This window comes from Vigna umbellata, chromosome 4 (assembly GCF_029865625.1).
Source record: "Vigna umbellata cultivar VRB3 chromosome 4, Vumbellata_1.0, whole genome shotgun sequence".
Lineage (NCBI taxonomy): Eukaryota > Viridiplantae > Streptophyta > Magnoliopsida > Fabales > Fabaceae > Vigna > Vigna umbellata.
The window spans coordinates 3626467-3647929 of NC_142168.1; the positions used below are offsets into that span (position 1 = coordinate 3626467).

Sequence of the window (21463 nt, forward strand, 5' to 3'; positions counted from 1 at the left end):
GGTTTCCACTACCATCGGACGCACGTTCACACCCTGGCATCCGACAGACGCTGCTGTCTCCACGTGTGTCGCTGAGGTGGCGCGCTCTCAGACTGCCACGTTTTTTTTTTTTTTTTTTTTTTTTTTTTCTGAGGCCTGACATTCCCCCCAACTACAAAAATTTTCGTCCTCGAAAATTAAGACGTGCTTTCAAAGAGATGGGGATAAAACCTGAGATCGAGGCAATAGATGTGTCAATATAGATGCTTCCATGGTTTGCCGAATAACCAGGGAAATTTCAGTTGATCTCCTGTAGAATGAGAACTTCAAATCACGTAGTAAAAAATAAGAAGTGATCCTATTATCCTTCTGTAAGAGAACCTTACAATGAGAACCATATTAAAACTATGAAGGAAAAGCAAAACAGGATAACATTTATATCTGCAAACATTGATGGTTAAGCCATTTAAAACTATTCAGTGAGTTTTGGCCAAAGATTACTCAAAAAGTCAAAGCTTGCAAAAAAGATTAAAAATGAGAAAAGGCAGTAAAAGGGTGAATGGGGTTAAGCTTTTCATTGTTTTATGATACATAACCCATTGCTGAGCCTGTAGTCAGCTATATCAAAGGCATGGAGCAGCCAGCCCCAAAAACACTACAATATAACAAGATAGTTGTTACATAGAAAATTATGAATGCAAGATTAAAAAAAAAATTATACTGTATCACATGAACAAATGCAATATATATATATATATATATATATATATATATATATATATATATATATATATATTACTAATTAATAATATATATATTACTAATTAATAATCAAAATTTATACTCTAAAAGTCTAAACATGCATTACCACCATTGCTATTAAATTCTTACCTCAGTAAAAAGATCAAAAAGTCCAATTTACAAATTACAAGGCACTCTTAAGATAGATTCTACTAATGCAACATTCACTATCATCCTAGTAGTCTATGCTCCAATACCATTTTGATAAGTATAAAACTACGAATATATAAAAAATAAGTGAAAGGTCAAAAAGAATAGGAAGTTAAACAAAAGCAAGTAAATGAGCAAAACCTGTCACCCTTTGATTTCCTCATGCGATCTCCAGTGCTAAAATTAGCCATGCTGTACTCACACCGAACCTATAGACATACATTGCACATAAGCAACAATTAAGTTTTTGTTACAATTCATATAAATACAGACAACATAACTTAGAAAAAAAAAACTACCAGAGCATGGTTGGTTATTTGGCTTCTATTTTGCACTTGAAATGCAGAGAAGTTACTAAAGAAAAACAGCAAATCATCTAAAGCTCAACTACAACATCAAAGTTTTTTAAATGTCTAAACCAACTAACACTGAAAAAGGATAGTTAACAATCCTTAAATTACATAGACAAATTTTCATTAGCAAGGTAAATAATTAAACAGTACCTCTCTAGGGCCATAGACGGCAGCAATAACTTTTGTATTACCCATCTCAAACATGGCAGAACTGTTTTCAAAATAAAAAACTTTATGGTCAAATGCTTCAAATGATATCACAACTTAATTTTCTAAAAAGCTAAAATTCATTTACCCATCTGCTTTGGATACAGCACCAATTTCTGCACCAATTTGTCGCATCTACAATATACCATAAAGAGAGGAGAAAAAGTTAAAGGCAAAAGATCAGTAGAGAAAGAAATATAAAATCATAGATTTAGATCCTCTGCAGTGAAGGAATAACACTTTAGAGGATAAACTGCAGTAATAGTCATTGAGATTTTAATAACTTCATAGTTTCTTATACATGTATATATATTTTATCGCACTCTTAAATACTAAATTCTTAATAAATAGTAATAACTTCACCTTATCCTCTAAAGTGCATCTCCTCATTTTAAATAGTCGAATCCCAAAATCATGTCCAAATCACAGCTGTTAAATAGGACTGAATTCCATAGGCCAGACCTTAAAATGCTGCTTTCAATTAGCTCATTTTGTCATAGGACCAAGTTCATATATCTCACTAAAAAAGGTTGGTTAGACATCCTTAGGGTTAGAACCCTCCATTTTCTTACTTTTATCATTTGGCAAACTACAACATTTGTAGCTTTTAAGTGATAGGTTTTAATGTTTATCAGAACTAAGGTTATTGACTGCTTCTAATCTGTTTATATGTTTTTTTGCAGTTCAAAATGTGCCCTTACACATTTCCATTACCCATGGCATGGCTCATCTATGTATAACCCATATGCAGAACTATCTGCAGATCTTATATATACTAATTAACATAAAGCTTCAGTAATTCATGACTATGTAAGAATTCATGTAGGATATTATTATTTATTAATACTCCGCATTTCATACGCTTCATGAGTATTCTTGAAAGATCTAAAGGAACCTTTTTTGGAATGAATATTAAGTGAAGAAAAAAGGAGGAAAAAAAAAGCCCAAGAAAAAAATAATAGTTGTACCTCCATGGGTCTGCGACCATCCAGTCGAAGTCCTTCTGGGCTGACGTATTCCATCCTCCGGTCAATCTATGGCAGAGACAAAAAGGAGACAAAGATGAGACATAAGCAGCTGGATTTTGTTTTATTTTGCTTTATATTCTTGGCTTCCAAAAAAAAATGATATTTTCTACTAAAGTTATTGAAACAAAATGGTGAGATTTTGCAGAATCTGTGTAAGGACTTGGATTTGAGTCAGCAAAAAGGGGATGACAAGTGGAAAAGATGAGAGGTTGAGTACTTTAAAATAAAATTACATTAGTTTTGAAACATTGATTTTTAACTAATTCCTCTTGTCTGAGAAACCATTCCTCTTCCTGCAAGCTCTCTCCTCCCCCTATATCTTCTCCCTTTCCCTTCTTCACACTGAACCATTAAATTCTCGATTAGGTGCTGCCCCAACGATCACAAAGTAGCGGGTCTTGCTCTTAGTCGATCAATTTCTCTAATCAGAACCGGTAAGAAAACCCCCTTTCTCATGTGCCTTAGGGTTGTAAGCATGTGATTGAACTTGTTGCATGCAACCCATTTCGTTTTCTTCCGTAATCTAGCTTCTATTGGGTTCTAAGATTCGTTTTCTATCATCAATTGATGATTTATAGGTGATTCTAACATTTTGAGAGTGCAAGCAAGTGGTCTAGGGTTCCTACTTGAGCTTGGTTGTCTACACTAGAGGTAAGGGGAGCTAGTTCTACTTTTGATTTTACTGTGTGGAGTGAATGCATGATAAAATTTGTAGTGGTTTGTGGTGGAAGCATGAACTTGGTTCTAGCTAAACTTGAAATGCATGTATGGAAGTGTGTGTTATGTGTATTTGGTGATTGATGTCTATAAACTGTTTGGAATGACTTAGAATGATGGAATTGTGTATGTTGGAACTGTTTTAGCGTGAAAATTCTGTGGTAGTGCTGTTAGAAAGGAAATAAAGTGTCTTTAGGGTCAATTTTAGGCCATTTTAGAGGAAGTGAGGTAGGGATTTTGAGTAAATGAAGGCTGCAGTGTTCCTGGACTGTTTGGGCAGCCTAGACAAGTCCATTGTGACTTGTTAGAAACATAAGAGTGGTCGGAAACATGTTCCAAGTAGTAGAATCAAATTTGGGTCCCTAAGTTGTTGAAGTTAGTGTTTTGGAGCTGAAAGTGAACTTTAATCACTTAAAAATGGTAGTAGGAATGCTTAGAATCAGTTGGACAAGTTTAATTAAGTCTAAAACGAGAATTAAGAGTCTAAGAAGTTGAGAAAAGTGGTTAGAAATGGTTAAAGGGAGGTTCTGTTACCATTATGCAGAATTCTGCATAATTCTGCAGAATGCGCAAACTGACCGTTCGTCCATGTCGGATTTGAACGCTCGGTCATGCCATGTGCTGAGTGACGTTCGGTCAAATGTTGGTTTGATTAGCGTTCGTCCTTGTCTGGGGAGCGTTCGGTCTTAGGGGATGATATTAACAGCGTTCGGTCATTGGTTTAAATAACGATCGCTCAAGTTATGGTTTAGTACCGATCGCTCAGGTGTTGGTTAGTAGCGTTCGTTCAGTTGATGGTTTAATTAGCGTTCGGTCAGAGGTTGAATTAGTAGCGAGCATCCATAAGTAATAGCGAGCGTTCATGTTGGTGGCGTTCGGCCTTGGTTTAGTTGCGATTGTGAGTGTTCGGCCTTAAGTTTGTATTCTTAGGGTTGAATCTTAAGCGTCCGGTCTTGATATTGGTTAGTGATAGCTAGCGCTCGGTCTTCATGTTTGATCGTTGAGCGTTCGTCCAAACAAAGTCCGCCCAAGGGATTTTGACGTTCGTTCAAACAGTGTCCGACCAATGGGTTTTGGACGTTCGTTCAAACAGTGTCCTCCCAAGGGCTCTTGGCGCTCGTCCAAATAGTGTTCGTCCAGTGGTGATATTTTCTGTTATGTTTTCTCTCATTCCAATAAGTTATGTTATTTAAATATTTCGGTTACAATTTATGAATGCATTTTCATGTGATCCAGATTGGTTGAAAGTGTATGGTTATAAGTGGTTTATGATGTACATTGTTGATCCAAAAGGAATATCATAAGATTTTAAATGGTAGGATTGAATCGGAAATTTAGATCTCTCGGTGGGATCAGTTAGTGTATTGAATGAATGTAAGAGGCTTCCATATGGGGGTTATCCCTAACACTCCAACGGTCTTTCATTCTCACTTAGAGAGGATTGACGCGTGTGGTGGGAGTAGTGGGAGGTCCTAGGGTAGACGCTATCACTGGAGGTCTCTATTCCGCGGTAACGGACTAGCCTTGTGTATGGTCGGGTGGAACCCCTCGGCAATGGCTTTGCAAAGCAGTAGAGGCCATCACAAGTGCACAACCCGCCCCAGCTCTACATACATTCTATGTCCGGACGTGTCTAGAGTCTTAACATGATAGGATGCTTGTCTTGATGAGTTTTATGAAATGAATGCTTATGTTTATGATGACTAAGGTGTTTATATGTGTATGGATATTCTGGTAACTGCTAGATTGATTGAAAATGAATTGTATGTGTTGCATGTGTTTGCCTTTCCCCTTGCGATGATCATCCAATCCTTTGGATGTGAGCAGTAGGTGATGATGTACCTTTGGAGCAAGCTTTGGAAGTTGAGGAAGACCCAGCCCCTAGTGCTTAGGATTTCTACTAGCTAAACAACTCTTTATTTTGAAAGACTTCTAGCCTTCATTTTAGCATGATCTGTGTTTTGGAGAATTATGAACTTGTACTTAAGTTTTAAAGTTTCCCAGCCAGACTTGGATAACTGTACTCCTTAATTCTATCTATTGTGTGCTCTTAACTGCTTTCTATTATTATAATCGCTGCATTCTACATATATACATTGTTATATATTTTGGGATGTCAGCATGTGACACCCGGGCACTGATGAGAGTGCGGGGAGTGACGCCGGTGCAGGTAGCATGGTGCAGGGGGCACAGACAAGGAGCGGCTCCTGGCAAGGCTTCCGGTGGAAGGGGTACATGGATGAATCGAACATACACCGGAATGAGAGGGATCTGGAGACTATATAGGTATGGGACTATACGATTGAAGGATAGCTTAAAGGAATTGATTTGACTACTCATATCACCAAATGCACATCTTGATAACCAATTACTCCTATACTATATCGTTCTCTCAATCAAACTTATAACCCTTCCTTGCCCTTTGTATCGATCTCACAAAAACTCTTCTTAAAAATCCTACATCTTGAACTTGCATACCACTCAACCATAAAATTGATCTATAGCATAACCGAGTCACTAAAATCATTGCTCTGTGTTGTTAGTTTATTAAGTGGGAAGGGAACACTGTCCTTCTCATATATAATTGACCCAAATCTTTCCTCTGTAACTATTAAACTAAAAGCCTGCTCATTCTCCTTTAGAAATTTGTTGAAATTCGGGGAGTGCTAGAATAAAATAAAAATAATAACAGTATGCAGATTGAATTTGCTTCGAGAACCACCCCTTTACAATATCTTTCTGTCCGTGGTGTACTTTCCTCTTTTTCTTTGCTTGCAGTAAGATTAAGAGCAAACTTAAATGTTTAAAAGGGTAGGGACACGACCAGATTTATTTTCTTCAAATGCGTTCTTATTTTGTTGTTTGCTGATTTCTAATATTTATTTCTGCAATATTATTTACCTAGTGCCCCACTTATTGGGTAAATGTTTGTTGTTGTCTATATGATATTCATTCTAGAATTACTCTAGGCTAAGCACGCTTAACCATGGAGTTCTTATGAGTCGGGCAACCGAAAAGCAAATGCATTTGGTGATATGAGTAGTCAAATCAATTCCTTTAAGCTATCCTTCAATGGTATAGTCCCATACCTATATAGTCTCCAGATCCCTCTCATTCCGGTGTATGTTCGATTCATCCATGTACCCCTTCCACCGGAAGCCTTGCCAGGAGCCGCTCCTTGTCTGTGCCCCCTGCACCATGCTACATGCACCGGCGTCACTCCCCGCACTCTCATCAGTGCCCGGGTGTCACATGCTGACATCCCAAAATATATAACAATGTATATATGTAGAATGCAGCGATTATAATAATAGAAAGCAGTTAAGAGCACACAATAGATAGAATTAAGGAGTACAGTTATCCAAGTCTGGCTGGGAAACTTTAAAACTTAAGTACAAGTTCATAATTCTCCAAAACACAGATCATGCTAAAATGAAGGCTAGAAGTCTTTCAAAATAAAGAGTTGTTTAGCTAGTAGAAATCCTAAGCACTAGGGGCTGGGTCTTCCTCAACTTCCAAAGCTTGCTCCAAAGGTACATCATCACCTACTGCTCACATCCAAAGGATTGGATGATCATCGCAAGGGGAAAGGCAAACACATGCAACACATACAATTCATTTTCAATCAATCTAGCAGTTACCAGAATATCCATACACATATAAACACCTTAGTCATCATAAACATAAGCATTCATTTCATAAAACTCATCAAGACAAGCATCCTATCATGTTAAGACTCTAGACACGTCCGGACATAGAATGTATGTAGAGCTGGGGCGGGTTGTGCACTTGTGATGGCCTCTACTGCTTTGCAAAGCCATTGCCGAGGGGTTCCACCCGACCATACACAAGGCTAGTCCGTTACCGCGGAATAGACCTCCAGTGATAGCGTCTACCCTAGGACCTCCCACTACTCCCACCACACGCGTCAATCCTCTCTAAGTGAGAATGAAAGACCGTTGGAGTGTTAGGGATAACCCCCATATGGAAGCCTCTTACATTCATTCAATACACTAACTGATCCCACCGAGAGATCTAAATTTCCGATTCAATCCTACCATTTTAAATCTTATGATATTCCTTTTGGATCAACAATGTACATCATAAACCACTTATAACCATACACTTTCAACCAATCTGGATCACATGAAGATGCATTCATAAATTGTAACCGAAATATTTAAATAACATAACTTATTGGAATGAGAGAAAACATAACAGAAAATATCACCACTGGACGAACACTATTTGGACGAGCGCCAAGAGCCCTTGGGAGGACACTGTTTGAACGAACGTCCAAAACCCATTGGTCGGACACTGTTTGAACGAACGTCAAAATCCCTTGGGCGGACTTTGTTTGGACGAACGCTCAACGATCAAACATGAAGACCGAGCGCTAGCGATCACTAACCAATATCAAGACCGGACGCTTAAGATTCAACCCTAAGAATACAAACTTAAGGCCGAACACTCACAATCGCAACTAAACCAAGGCCGAACGCCACCAACATGAACGCTCGCTATTACTTATGGACGCTCGCTACTAATTCAACCTCTGACCGAACGCTACTAACCAACACCTGAGCGATCGTTACTAAACCATAACTTGAGCGATCGTTATTTAAACCAATGACCGAACGCTGTTAATATCATCCCCTAAGACCGAACGCTCCCCAGACAAGGACGAACGCTAATCAAACCAACATTTGACCGAACGTCACTCAGCACATGGCATGACCGAGCGTTCAAATCCGACATGGACGAACGGTCAGTTTGCGCATTCTGCAGAATTCTGCAGAATTATGCAGAATTCTGCATAATGGTAACAGAACCTCCCTTTGACCATTTCTAACCACTTTTCTCAACTTCTTAGACTCTTAATTCTCGTTTTAGACTTAATTAAACTTGTCCAACTGATTCTAAGCATTCCTACTACCATTTTTAAGTGATTAAAGTTCACTTTCAGCTCCAAAACACTAACTTCAACAACTTAGGGACCCAAATTTGATTCTACTACTTGGAACATGTTTCCGACCACTCTTATGTTTCTAACAAGTCACAATGGACTTGTCTAGGCTGCCCAAACAGTCTAGGAACACTGCAGCCTTCATTTACTCAAAATCCCTACCTCACTTCCTCTAAAATGGCCTAAAATTGACCCTAAAGACTATTTCCTTTCTAACAGCACTACCACAGAATTTTCACGCTAAAACAGTTCCAACATACACAATTCCATCATTCTAAGTCATTCCAAACAGTTTATAGACATCAATCACCAAATACACATAACACACACTTCCATACATGCATTTCAAGTTTAGCTAGAACCAAGTTCATGCTTCCACCACAAACCACTACAAATTTTATCATGCATTCACTCCACACAGTAAAATCAAAAGTAGAACTAGCTCCCCTTACCTCTAGTGTAGACAACCAAGCTCAAGTAGGAACCCTAGACCACTTGCTTGCACTCTCAAAATGTTAGAATCACCTATAAATCATCAATTGATGATAGAAAACGAATCTTAGAACCCAATAGAAGCTAGATTACGGAAGAAAACGAAATGGGTTGCATGCAACAAGTTCAATCACATGCTTACAACCCTAGGGCACATGAGAAAGGGGGTTTTCTTACCGGTTCTGATTAGAGAAATTGATCGACTAAGAGCAAGACCCGCTACTTTGTGATCGTTGGGGCAGCACCTAATCGAGAATTTAATGGTTCAGTGTGAAGAAGGGAAAGGGAGAAGATATAGGGGGAGGAGAGAGCTTGCAGGAAGAGGAATGGTTTCTCAGACAAGAGGAATGAGTTAAAAATCAATGTTTCAAAACTAATGTAATTTTATTTTAAAGTACTCAACCTCTCATCTTTTCCACCTGTCATCCCCTTTTTGCTGACTCAAATCCAAGTCCTTACACAGATTCTGCAAAATCTCACCATTTTGTTTCAATAACTTTAGTAGAAAATATCATTTTTTTTTGGAAGCCAAGAATATAAAGCAAAATAAAACAAAATCCAGCTGCTTATGTCTCATCTTTGTCTCCTTTTTGTCTCTGCCATAGATTGACCTGAGGATGGAATACGTCAGCCCAGAAGGACTTCGACTGGATGGTCGCAGACCCATGGAGGTACAGCTATTATTTTTTTCTTGGGCTTTTTTTTTCCTCCTTTTTTCTTCACTTAATATTCATTCCAAAAAAGGTTCCTTTAGATCTTTCAAGAATACTCATGAAGCGTATGAAATGCGGAGTATTAATAAATAATAATATCCTACATGAATTCTTACATAGTCATGAATTACTGAAGCTTTATGTTAATTAGTATATATAAGATCTGTAGATAGTTCTGCATATGGGTTATACATAGATGAGCCATGCCATGGGTAATGGAAATGTGTAAGGGCACATTTTGAACTGCAAAAAAACATATAAACAGATTAGAAGCAGTCAATAACCTTAGTTATGATAAACATTAAAACCTATCACTTAAAAGCTACAAATGTTGTAGTTTGCCAAATGATAAAAGTAAGAAAATGGAGGGTTCTAACCCTAAGGATGTCTAACCAACCTTTTTTAGTGAGATATATGAACTTGGTCCTATGACAAAATGAGCTAATTGAAAGCAGCATTTTAAGGTCTGGCCTATGGAATTCAGTCCTATTTAACAGCTGTGATTTGGACATGATTTTGGGATTCGACTATTTAAAATGAGGAGATGCACTTTAGAGGATAAGGTGAAGTTATTACTATTTATTAAAAATTTAGTATTTAAGAGTGCGATAAAATATATGTACATGTATAAGAAACTATGAAGTTATTAAAATCTCAATGACTATTACTGCAGTTTATCCTCTAAAGTGTTATTCCTTCACTGTAGAGGATCTAAATCTATGATTTTATATTTCTTTCTCTACTGATCTTTTGCCTTTAACTTTTTCTCCTCTCTTTATGGTATATTGTAGATGCGACAAATTGGTGCAGAAATTGGTGCTGTATCCAAAGCAGATGGGTAAATGAATTTTAGCTTTTTAGAAAATTAAGTTGTGATATCATTTGAAGCATTTGACCATAAAGTTTTTTTATTTTGAAAACAGTTCTGCCATGTTTGAGATGGGTAATACAAAAGTTATTGCTGCCGTTGATAACAGTTGAAAAACTGTTATTTTCATGCTTAAAATTGACACTAAAAGCAACCTTTATACTTAGAAACTAGCTTGAAATCATACTTTTATCCATATTTTCAGAAATAAGAGAGCTGGACAGGTTTATGCTTGATTTCAGTGTTTTTGTGCAGGTTTTAAGGTTAATTTAGTGAAAGAAGTGAAGAATGAGAGAGATGGAATCAGAAAAGGAATCAAAGAGTGCAAAAAGAGAAGCCGAAGGCACCGCTCAGCGGCATTTTACCGCTGAGCGGCACTCAGGAGGTCACGGGAGGTCCGCTGAGGGGCAAAATGGCCGCTGAGGGGAAGAAAAGAGACGCGCACTCACCGCTGAGCGGTACTTTACCGCTGAGCGGTACTTTACCGCTGAGCGGCACACTTATGGGCTTGGGCTTAGATTCTTTGTAATTTTAGAATATTATATAAGCTTTAGGACGTCCTAGGGTTTGTATCTTTGGCAGAAACGAGGCAAACGCTCTCTCTTCCACCCCTTTGAAGGAGGATCTTGGATGCTCAGGCTACCTCTTCACCTTTTTAGGGTTTATTCTTTCATTCTTTCATTGTTCATCTAGGTTCACCATGAATATGGTGAACTAAACCTTGTATGTTTGTTGGGGAATCAATGTAATCTCTTGAAGCTCTCATATATGGAATTTATGCTTGCATCTTAATCTAAGATTTATGCTTTCTTTCATCATTAGTTAGGGTTTTTCTTCTTTGCTTAATGCTTGCATTGTTTAACTCATTCGATGCATGATTATTGGTTTTGTCGATACGGGAACGTACGGGGAAGTCTAGATCCGGGGAATTTCTCCCAATATTATGTTGGTTGTCGTTAAGCTCCTGAACTTATGAACTGATCATTAGGAATGCTAGGAATTGTATGAACTCGTGATTAGGGAGAAGCCTTCTAGAAAGGTACTTTAGAGAGTGGCATTAACAATGATGATTTGAATGTTGAATTCCTAAAATATATGAGAGTGGATAAGATGAAATTGACCCCCAACAACATATTCATTCATATATTTCATTGAAAGTGTTTATCTTTTGCTTTTGCCATTGATCAAAAACTCATGCATACATGTTTATTTTCTGTCTTGCATATTAAACTCCAAATATTTCGTTCTTAAGTCTTAGCTAATCAACAAACCACACAACTAAACTAGGCCGTGAGTCCTTTGGGAGAACGATACTTGGTCTTACCAAGTTTATTACTTGAACGATTCGGTCATACTTGCCGATTGTGAAACAAGTTTGTGACATCATATTTTGGTGATCATAAATTTGTCCATCAAGTTTTTGGCGCCGTTGCCGGGGACTCGTGGTTTAACTGGTTAATTTGTGTGATTATTGATTATCTTTGACTTTAATTTTGAATTTCTGTTTTTATTTTTCTGTTTTTATTTTATTTTATCTTATTTGATTAGATTTGATTTGATTTGATTTTATTTTATTCTATCTTCTAAATCTTTTATCTTCTGAATATATATCTTCTCTTATATCTTTTTGTGCTAACAAATATTTTCTAGGGTTTTGTTTTCTTGTGTATGCAGGAGGCAATTCGAACTAGGAGTAAGAAAACAACAGAGCCTCTTCTTGAAGGTCTAGACGAGAGTAGAAGGAGGAGAAGAATCAGAACGTCTAGAGAACTTTTCCCTTCTCCAGAAACTCTCTTACAATCATCACCACAAGGTTCTGTTCATAGCACAGGAAATATGGAGAACAATAATGTTAGAAGAACTCTTGCAGATTACACCAATATTGCTGGACCTCAGCACTTTAACAGCATAGCTAGACCTAGAGTCAATGCAGCCAATATGGAGGTCAAACCAGCACTGATTCAACTGGTGAAGAGTAATCAATTTAATGGGTTATCTCATGAAAGCCCATATGAGCACCTTACTACCTTTAATGAGATTTGCAATACAGTCAAGATTAATGGGGTGCCAGACGAAGCTATCAAACTTAGCTTGTTTCCTTTCTCATTGGGAGGCAATGCTAAGCTTTGGTTGAATTCTTTTCCAGAAGAAAGTTTCACAGAGTGGGAAGCAGTGGTTACAAAATTTTTAAACAAATACTTCCCACAATCTAAGGTGACTAAGGGCAAGCAAGAGATTTCTTCATTTAAGCAGGGCATGGAAGAATCACTGGGGCATGCATGGGACAGGTATAAAAGCTTGTTACGTAAAACTCCCATGCATGGTTTCAAAGAAGAAGAAGTAGTCCTAACTTTCCTTGGAGGGCTTGGTTCACAAACCAAGATGATGCTGAACGCCTCAGCAGGAGGCAATATTAAATGGAAAACTCCAGAGGAAGCAACTGAAATTATTGAAAATATGGCTACTAGTGACAACGAACTCAATATTGAAAAAGGAGATCTTAGTCAGAAGGAGTTGTTACAATTAAATGAGGCTTTGCTTATTCAAAATAGAACTATCTCTCAACAGCTTGAAGAAGTAACCATGAAACTTTCTCAAATACCACAGGAAATACAACAGGTTTCAATGATTCAAGAGCAACAAAAATGGCAGATGCAATGTACTCCAGTTGAGAAAACAACAAAGCTTGAAGAGACTTTCCAGAGATTCTTGAAGACAAATGCGTCTTATTGTCATAATGTGGATGATGCATTTAAAAAAATGGAGGTTTATGTTGAGAGAATAGTTGACGAGATTAAACATGATAATCTTGGAAAAGAGTGTAAAACTGTTGTGACTAGAAGTGGTAGAGTGTTAGAGGAGAGACAAAAAGAGAGAAAGGAGAAAGAAAATGAGAGTGAGAGTGAAAAAGAAACATGTGAGTGGAAAGAAAGAGTTGAGAGAGAGAAAAAGAGAAAAGAAGAAGAGGAGAGGAGAGAAAAAAATGAGAGAGAAGAGAGACAGAAAGAAAAAGAGTATGAAAAGCCACTTCCTTATCCAAAGGGTTATTCAAGGAAGGAGAAAGAAAAGCAGTTGGAAAGATTCATGGAACTGTTTAAGAAGTTGGAGATTACCATACCATTCTCTGAAGCATTGCAACAGATGCCAGCATATGCAAAATTTTTGAAGGAACTTCTCACAAAGAAACACAAGTACATTGAGAAGGAAACTATCAATATACAGGGTAATTGCAGTGCAATCATACAGAAACTACCTCCTAAACTTAAAGACCCAGGAAGCTTCACTATTCCATGCACCATAGGAGATGTGAAAGTTGGAAGAGCATTGATTGATTTGGGAGCTAGCATTAATCTAATGCCGCTATCCATGTGCAGAACAATTCGGGGGCTGGAAATTAAACCAACCAGAATGGCTCTTCAATTGGCAGATAGGTCTCTTAAATATCCATATGGAGTGGTTGAAGATGTTTTAGTGAAGGTCGACAAATTTGTATTCCCAGTAGATTTCATTGTGATGGAGATGGAAGGAACTAGTGATGTTCCTCTTATTCTTGGGAGACCTTTTATGAAGACTGCTAGAGTTTTGATTGATGTAGAGAATGGTAAGCTTAAATTGAGAGTTGATGATGAAGAAGTCACATTTGATGTATCCAAGGCCATGACATATCCAAATGATGACAAAGCATGTTTTCAATTTGATGAACTTGACGAAGTTTGTATGGTTCAAGAAAGAATGGTGCGAAATATTTCCCCATTGGAAAAAACTCTCATTGATGCATGTGAAGATTTAGATGAAGAAGAAGAGAAACTGATTGATGAATGTCTGATGGACTTGGAAACATTGAAAAAGAGTCCAGAGGAAGATCCAAAATTCGAAATAATTGATAAGGAAGAAGCAGTCAAAGCACAGACACCAGAATTAAAAAGATTGCCTTCACATCTGAAATATGTTTTTCTAGAAGAAGATGGAACAAAGCCAGTCATCATCAATAACTCTTTATCTTTACAAGAAGAAGAGCAGTTGATAGAAATTCTGAAAGCCAACAAAGAAGCAATTGGGTGGTCAATATCAGATCTCAAAGGTATTAGCCCAACTTATTGCATGCACAAGATTTTTATGGAAGAAGACTATAAACCAAGTGCTCAACCACAGAGAAGGTTAAATCCTGTGATGAAGGAGGTGGTCAGAAAAGAAGTGTTGAAACTGCTAGAAGCTGGTATCATCTATCCAATCTCTGACAGTGAATGGGTGAGTCTAGTACAGGTGGTTCCAAAGAAAGGTGGGATGACAGTAATTTATAATGATAAGAATGAGCTTATTCCTACTCAGACAGTTACTGGCTGGCATATGTGCATTGATTACAGGAAGCTGAATAAAGCTACTAGCAAAGATCATTTTCCTCTTCCTTTCATGGATCAGATGTTAGAAAGGTTATCAGGGCAGGCTTTTTATTGTTTTCTAGATGGATATTCTGGATACAATCAAATTGTGGTAGATCCAAAAGACCAGGAGAAGACAGCTTTTACTTGTCCTTTTGGTATCTTTGCATATAGAAAGATGCCTTTTGGATTATGTAATGCTCCAGCTACGTTTCAGAGGTGTATGCAAGCAATCTTTGCTGATCTTTTAGAAAAATGCATTGAAGTATTCATGGATGACTTCTCAGTTTTTGGAAATTCTTTCCAAAGATGTTTAGCTAATTTGAACACTGTCCTCAAAAGATGTGTTCAGACAAATCTGGTTTTGAATTGGGAGAAATGTCATTTCATGGTAACTGAAGGAATTGTATTGGGGCATAAAATCTCTGCTAAAGGAATTGAGGTAGACAAAGCTAAAGTAGAAGTTATTGAGAAACTACCTCCACCAACAAATGTAAAGGGGATTAGAAGTTTTCTTGGTCATGCTGGGTTTTATAGAAGATTTATCAAAGATTTCTCAAAAATTGCTAAACCATTGAGTAATCTTTTGATGAAGGATGCTCCTTTTGTGATGAATGAAGATTGCCTGAAAGCTTTTGATATATTGAAGCAGAAGTTAGTGTCAGCTCCAGTAATTGTAGCACCAGATTGGAATCAAAATTTTGAATTAATGTGTGATGCAAGTGATTATGCAATAGGAGTTGTCCTTGGCCAAAGGAAAGAACAAAAGTTTCATCCAATTTATTATGCTAGCAAGGTGCTGAATGATGCTCAATTGAATTATGCTACCACAGAGAAAGAGTTTCTTGCCATTGTATATGCTCTAGAGAAATTTAGACCTTATCTTATTGGGTCTAAGGTGATTGTCTATACAGATCACGCAACTATCAAATATTTGTTGACAAAACCAGATTCTAAGCCACGTCTGATTAGATGGGTACTACTATTGCAAGAATTTGATGTAGAAATCCGTGATAAGAAAGGAAGTGAGAACTTAATTGCTGATCATTTGTCACGGTTAGTCAACAATGAGGTCACTAGCAAGGAGTCTGAAATCTGGGGATCTTTTTCAGATGAATCATTCATGTATATTCAGCAGAGGCCCTGGTTTGCTGATATGGCAAATTTCAAAGCTGCAAGAGTCATGCCGGAAGACTTAACTTGGCAACAGAGAAAGAAATTTTTACATGATGCCAAGCAGTTTGTGTGGGACGATCCGTATTTGTTCAAAATTGGAGCAGATAATCTTCTAAGGAGATGTGTTACAAATGAAGAAGCAGAAGGAATTCTCTGGCATTGTCATGATTCACCTTATGGAGGACATTTTAATGGAGAAAGAACAGCAGCAAAAGTCCTTCAATCAGGGTTTTATTGGCCAACTTTATTTAAAGATGCCCATAATCATGCTAGGAATTGTGATAAATGTCAAAGAGCAGGGACAATCACTAAACGTCATGAGATGCCTTTACAAGGTATTTTAGAGGTTGAGGTTTTTGATTGTTGGGGTATTGACTTTGTTGGACCCTTCCCTCCATCTTTCAACAATGAATATATTCTGGTAGCAGTGGATTATGTGAGTAAATGGGTGGAAGCATTGGCTTGTCCTAAAAATGATGCTAGCACGGTAATTAAATTCCTGAAGAGGTAGATATTCTCACGATTTGGCACTCCAAGAGTGTTGATTAGTGATGGAGGATCTCATTTTTGCAATTATCAGCTAGAGAAAGTACTCAAACACTATGGAGTAAAGCATAAGGTAGCTGCACCTTATCATCCACAAACCAATGGACAAGCTGAGGTATCTAACAGGGAGATAAAGAGAATCCTGGAAAAAACCGTGACTTCATCAAGAAAGGATTGGTCTCTCAAATTGGATGATGCTCTTTGGGCTTATAGGACAGCAATGAAGACGTCTATGGGATTATCACCATTTCAATTAGTCTATGGGAAAGCATGCCATTTGCCAGTCGAATTGGAGCATAGAGCATTATGGGCTTTGAAATTCTTGAATTTTGATCCTTATGAAACTCAATGCACACGCAGAAGGCAGATTTTGGAGCTTGAAGAAATGCGGTTACATGCATATGATTCATCCAAGGCTTACAAAGACAAGATTAAATTTTATCATGACAGGAAGTTGGTGAATAGAGTTTTTAATCCAGGACAACAGGTACTATTGTTCAATTCAAGATTGAAGATATTTCCTGGGAAGCTGAAGTCAAAATGGACAGGACCATTTGTGATAAAAGAAGTGCATCCGCATGGAGCAATTGAAATATTTAATCCATCTGCTGATGATCCACAGAAAAGTTGGGTGGTAAATGGTCAACGTCTCAAGCCCTATCTAGGGGGAGAGGTGCAACAATTTTCCACAATGATGTTGTTGGTTGATCCTTGAAAGTTTGGGTCAGGCTCGGGACGTTAAACAAGCGCTTGCTGGGAGGCAACCCAGTATCTTGTAAGTTGTTTTTGTTTTTAGATTAGGGTTGATGTACTCAATTGAACACCTGGTTTCTTGTGATGGTTTGCTATTAACTGTGATTGTGTGATGAGTAATGCTTGATGATGCTTATTGATTGATTGATGTTGAGATGATGTGCACATTAAAATGCTTATACAGGTGATTCACAAGCTTTGTGAACAAATGCATGATATCATGATTGTGATTGTGAAATTAAGCAGGATGTGTATGTCAAATGTGAATGAGCTTATATGTGAGGTTTTGAACTCCAGAGTTGTTATTGTTGAATGCTATTACTTTGAAAGCATGAATGACTTTGCCCAGGTTTTCTATGATTGAATCAATTGCTTGTTTTGCATCATGTGATCAAGGCCGTTTGTTGGAACCCTTTTTATTGGCCAAACTCATAAAGTTAGCCCACTAAAAGAGAACACTTTGTGTTCTATCCTTTGAACCTTTAGCCTTGAACATACACTGAAAACCCTTGATTGAAAATCTTTACCTTGAGTTAAGTAGAAGATCTTGTGTGGTATTGTTAAATGTTCAAGTTTGGGGTTGTTGGGGAAACATGAAAAAGGAAAAGCATTGAGCTAAGAGCTAAAAAGTAAGAATATGCAAAGAAAAAAAAAAGAAAAGAAAAGAAAAAGAAGTAAAGCTCAATGCAAATGCAAAGGCAAAAGAAAGTTGGGAAGAATAAGAATAATTGTGTTGTTATGACTCTCTTAACTCAAGGATTTTGTGATCCAGAAAAACCAATTTTCTTGTTAGCCCAGCCACATTATAAGCCATTGAAAAGTCCTTGTGATGATGCATGCTTGTGAATGTTTTTGATTGTGGTGAAATGAAAGGCAAAGTTGATTCATGTAACATTGTGATAGTGGAGTGAATGAGTGAAACACTTTACCTCTTATACACTTGTGTGTTGAGTGAAACACTTTACCTAGTGAGGAAATATCCCATAAGCACATGAACATCCATGCTTAATTGATTGATCATTCATGAAAAATAGCATTTGTTGGAATTTAAATGACTTTGTGAACACTAAAGCATGTGCACATCTTGAATGAACTCTTGGTCATAAGTTTGAGTGAAGTTGTTACTTATCTTGAAAAAGAGGATTTTTGAATGAGTGAACCATCATATGAATTGGTTGGAGATTGAGTTACATTTTGTTTGCTTGAGGACAAGCAAAGTTCTAAGTTTGGGGTTGTGATAACAGTTGAAAAACTGTTATTTTCATGCTTAAAATTGACACTAAAAGCAACCTTTATACTTAGAAACTAGCTTGAAATCATACTTTTATCCATATTTTCAGAAATAAGAGAGCTGGACAGGTTTATGCTTGATTTCAGTGTTTTTGTGCAGGTTTTAAGGTTAATTTAGTGAAAGAAGTGAAGAATGAGAGAGATGGAATCAGAAAAGGAATCAAAGAGTGCAAAAAGAGAAGCCGAAGGCACCGCTCAGCGGCATTTTACCGCTGAGCGGCACTCAGGAGGTCACGGGAGGTCCGCTGAGGGGCAAAATGGCCGCTGAGGGGAAGAAAAGAGACGCGCACTCACCGCTGAGCGGTACTTTACCGCTGAGCGGTACTTTACCGCTGAGCGGCACACTTATGGGCTTGGGCTTAGATTCTTTGTAATTTTAGAATATTATATAAGCTTTAGGACGTCCTAGGGTTTGTATCTTTGGCAGAAACGAGGCAAACGCTCTCTCTTCCACCCCTTTGAAGGAGGATCTTGGATGCTCAGGCTACCTCTTCACCTTTTTAGGGTTTATTCTTTCATTCTTTCATTGTTCATCTAGGTTCACCATGAATATGGTGAACTAAACCTTGTATGTTTGTTGGGGAATCAATGTAATCTCTTAAAGCTCTCATATATGGAATTTATGCTTGCATCTTAATCTAAGATTTATGCTTTCTTTCATCATTAGTTAGGGTTTTTCTTCTTTGCTTAATGCTTGCATTGTTTAACTCATTCGATGCATGATTATTGGTTTTGTCGATACGGGAACGTACGGGGAAGTCTAGATCCGGGGAATTTCTCCCAATATTATGTTGGTTGTCGTTAAGCTCCTGAACTTATGAACTGATCATTAGGAATGCTAGGAATTGTATGAACTCGTGATTAGGGAGAAGCCTTCTAGAAAGGTACTTTAGAGAGTGGCATTAACAATGATGATTTGAATGTTGAATTCCTAAAATATATGAGAGTGGATAAGATGAAATTGACCCCCAACAACATATTCATTCATATATTTCATTGAAAGTGTTTATCTTTTGCTTTTGCCATTGATCAAAAACTCATGCATACATGTTTATTTTCTGTCTTGCATATTAAACTCCAAATATTTCGTTCTTAAGTCTTAGCTAATCAACAAACCACACAACTAAACTAGGCCGTGAGTCCTTTGGGAGAACGATACTTGGTCTTACCAAGTTTATTACTTGAACGATTCGGTCATACTTGCCGATTGTGAAACAAGTTTGTGACATCATATTTTGGTGATCATAAATTTGTCCATCAGCCGTCTATGGCCCTAGAGAGGTACTGTTTAATTATTTACCTTGCTAATGAAAATTTGTCTATGTAATTTAAGGATTGTTAACTATCCTTTTTCAGTGTTAGTTGGTTTAGACATTTAAAAAACTTTGATGTTGTAGTTGAGCTTTAGATGATTTGCTGTTTTTCTTTAGTAACTTCTCTGCATTTCAGGTTCAAAATAGAAGCCAAATAACCAACCATGCTCTGGTAGTTTTTTTTTTTCTAAGTTATGTTGTCTGTATTTATATGAATTGTAACAAAAACTTAATTGTTGCTTATGTGCAATGTATGTCTATAGGTTCGGTGTGAGTACAGCATGGCTAATTTTAGCACTGGAGATCGCATGAGGAAATCAAAGGGTGACAGGTTTTGCTCATTTACTTGCTTTTGTTTAACTTCCTATTCTTTTTGACCTTTCACTTATTTTTTATATATTCGTAGTTTTATACTTATCAAAATGGTATTGGAGCATAGACTACTAGGATGATAATGAATGTTGCATTAGTAGAATCTATCTTAAGAGTGCCTTGTAATTTGTAAATTGGACTTTTTGATCTTTTTACTGAGGTAAGAATTTAATAGCAATGGTGGTAATGCATGTTTAGACTTTTAGAGTATAAATTTTGATTATTAATTAGTAATATATATATATATATATATATATATATATATATATATTGCATTTGTTCATGTGATACAGTATAATTTTTTTTTTAATCTTGCATTCATAATTTTCTATGTAACAACTATCTTGCTATCCACTAACGTATTGTAGTGTTTTTGGGGCTGGCTGCTCCATGCCTTTGATATAGCTGACTACAGGCTCAGCAATGGGTTATGTATCATAAAACAATGAAAAGCTTAACCCCATGCACCCTTTTACTGCCTTTTCTCATTTTTAATCTTTTTTGCAAGCTTTGACTTTTTTGAGTAATCTTGGCCAAAACTCACTGAATAGTTTTGAATGGCTTAACCATCAATGTTTGCAGATATAAATGTTATCCTGTTTTGCTTTTCCTTCATAGTTTGAATATGGTTCTCATTGTAAGGTTCTCTTACAGAAGGATAATAGGATCACTTCTTATTTTTTACTACGTGATTTGAAGTTCTCATTCTACAGGAGATCAACTGAAATTTCCCTGGTTATTCGGCAAACCATGGAAGCATCTATATTGACACATCTATTGCCTCGATCTCAGGTTTTATTACACATTAAGAACTTATTTTGTCATGTGCTTTGCTTTCCCCTAGTCCTCCCTAATGTTTTACTTATTAAATTTGCAGATAGATATATATGTCCAAGTTCTCCAAGCAGATGGAGGTAACTAAGACTTGATAATGGGATCTTGTGATTCTCTTCTGTCATTGCCATTTTATTTTCTCTCTTTACTCATTTAATATGTACATTAATTTGGGTGATGTTGACATGTCTTTTATAGGAACTAGATCTGCTTGTATAAATGATGCAACTTTGGGCCTTGCCGATGCTGGGATCCCTATGCGTGATATTGTAACATCCTGTAGTGCGGATACCTTAACAGCACAAGTCTGCTTGGTATATATCTGTTTTTACTCTAAATTTGAACTGGCTAAATACAAGTGTGGTATGTCTGTTTTGTTTCTGTCTACTTCTGATGCACGGGCTGCCCTAATTATTAAAGGTTTCTGAATGTGTACAGATTTGAACTATGTAGAAGACAGTGCTGGAGGTCCTGATGTAACCCTAGGAATTCTGCCAAAGTTGGATAAAGTAACACTGCTTCAGGT

The 21463-nt window shown here is 37.1% G+C and overlaps 1 long non-coding RNA gene and 1 pseudogene across 1 annotated transcript; one reads left to right on the plus strand and one right to left on the minus strand.

Moving 5' to 3' along the window:
• Positions 1-1320, minus strand: LOC148199029 (uncharacterized). Its single transcript, XR_015785804.1, has 3 exons — positions 1230-1320; positions 1072-1139; positions 1-289 (listed from the first exon to the last, which is right to left on the minus strand). It is a non-coding gene; the product is annotated as an uncharacterized LOC148199029 (long non-coding RNA).
• An 8038-nt stretch (positions 1321-9358) lies between these two features.
• LOC148199030 (exosome complex component RRP41 homolog) overlaps positions 9359-21463 on the plus strand; it is an 86780-nt pseudogene continuing 74675 nt past the window's right edge.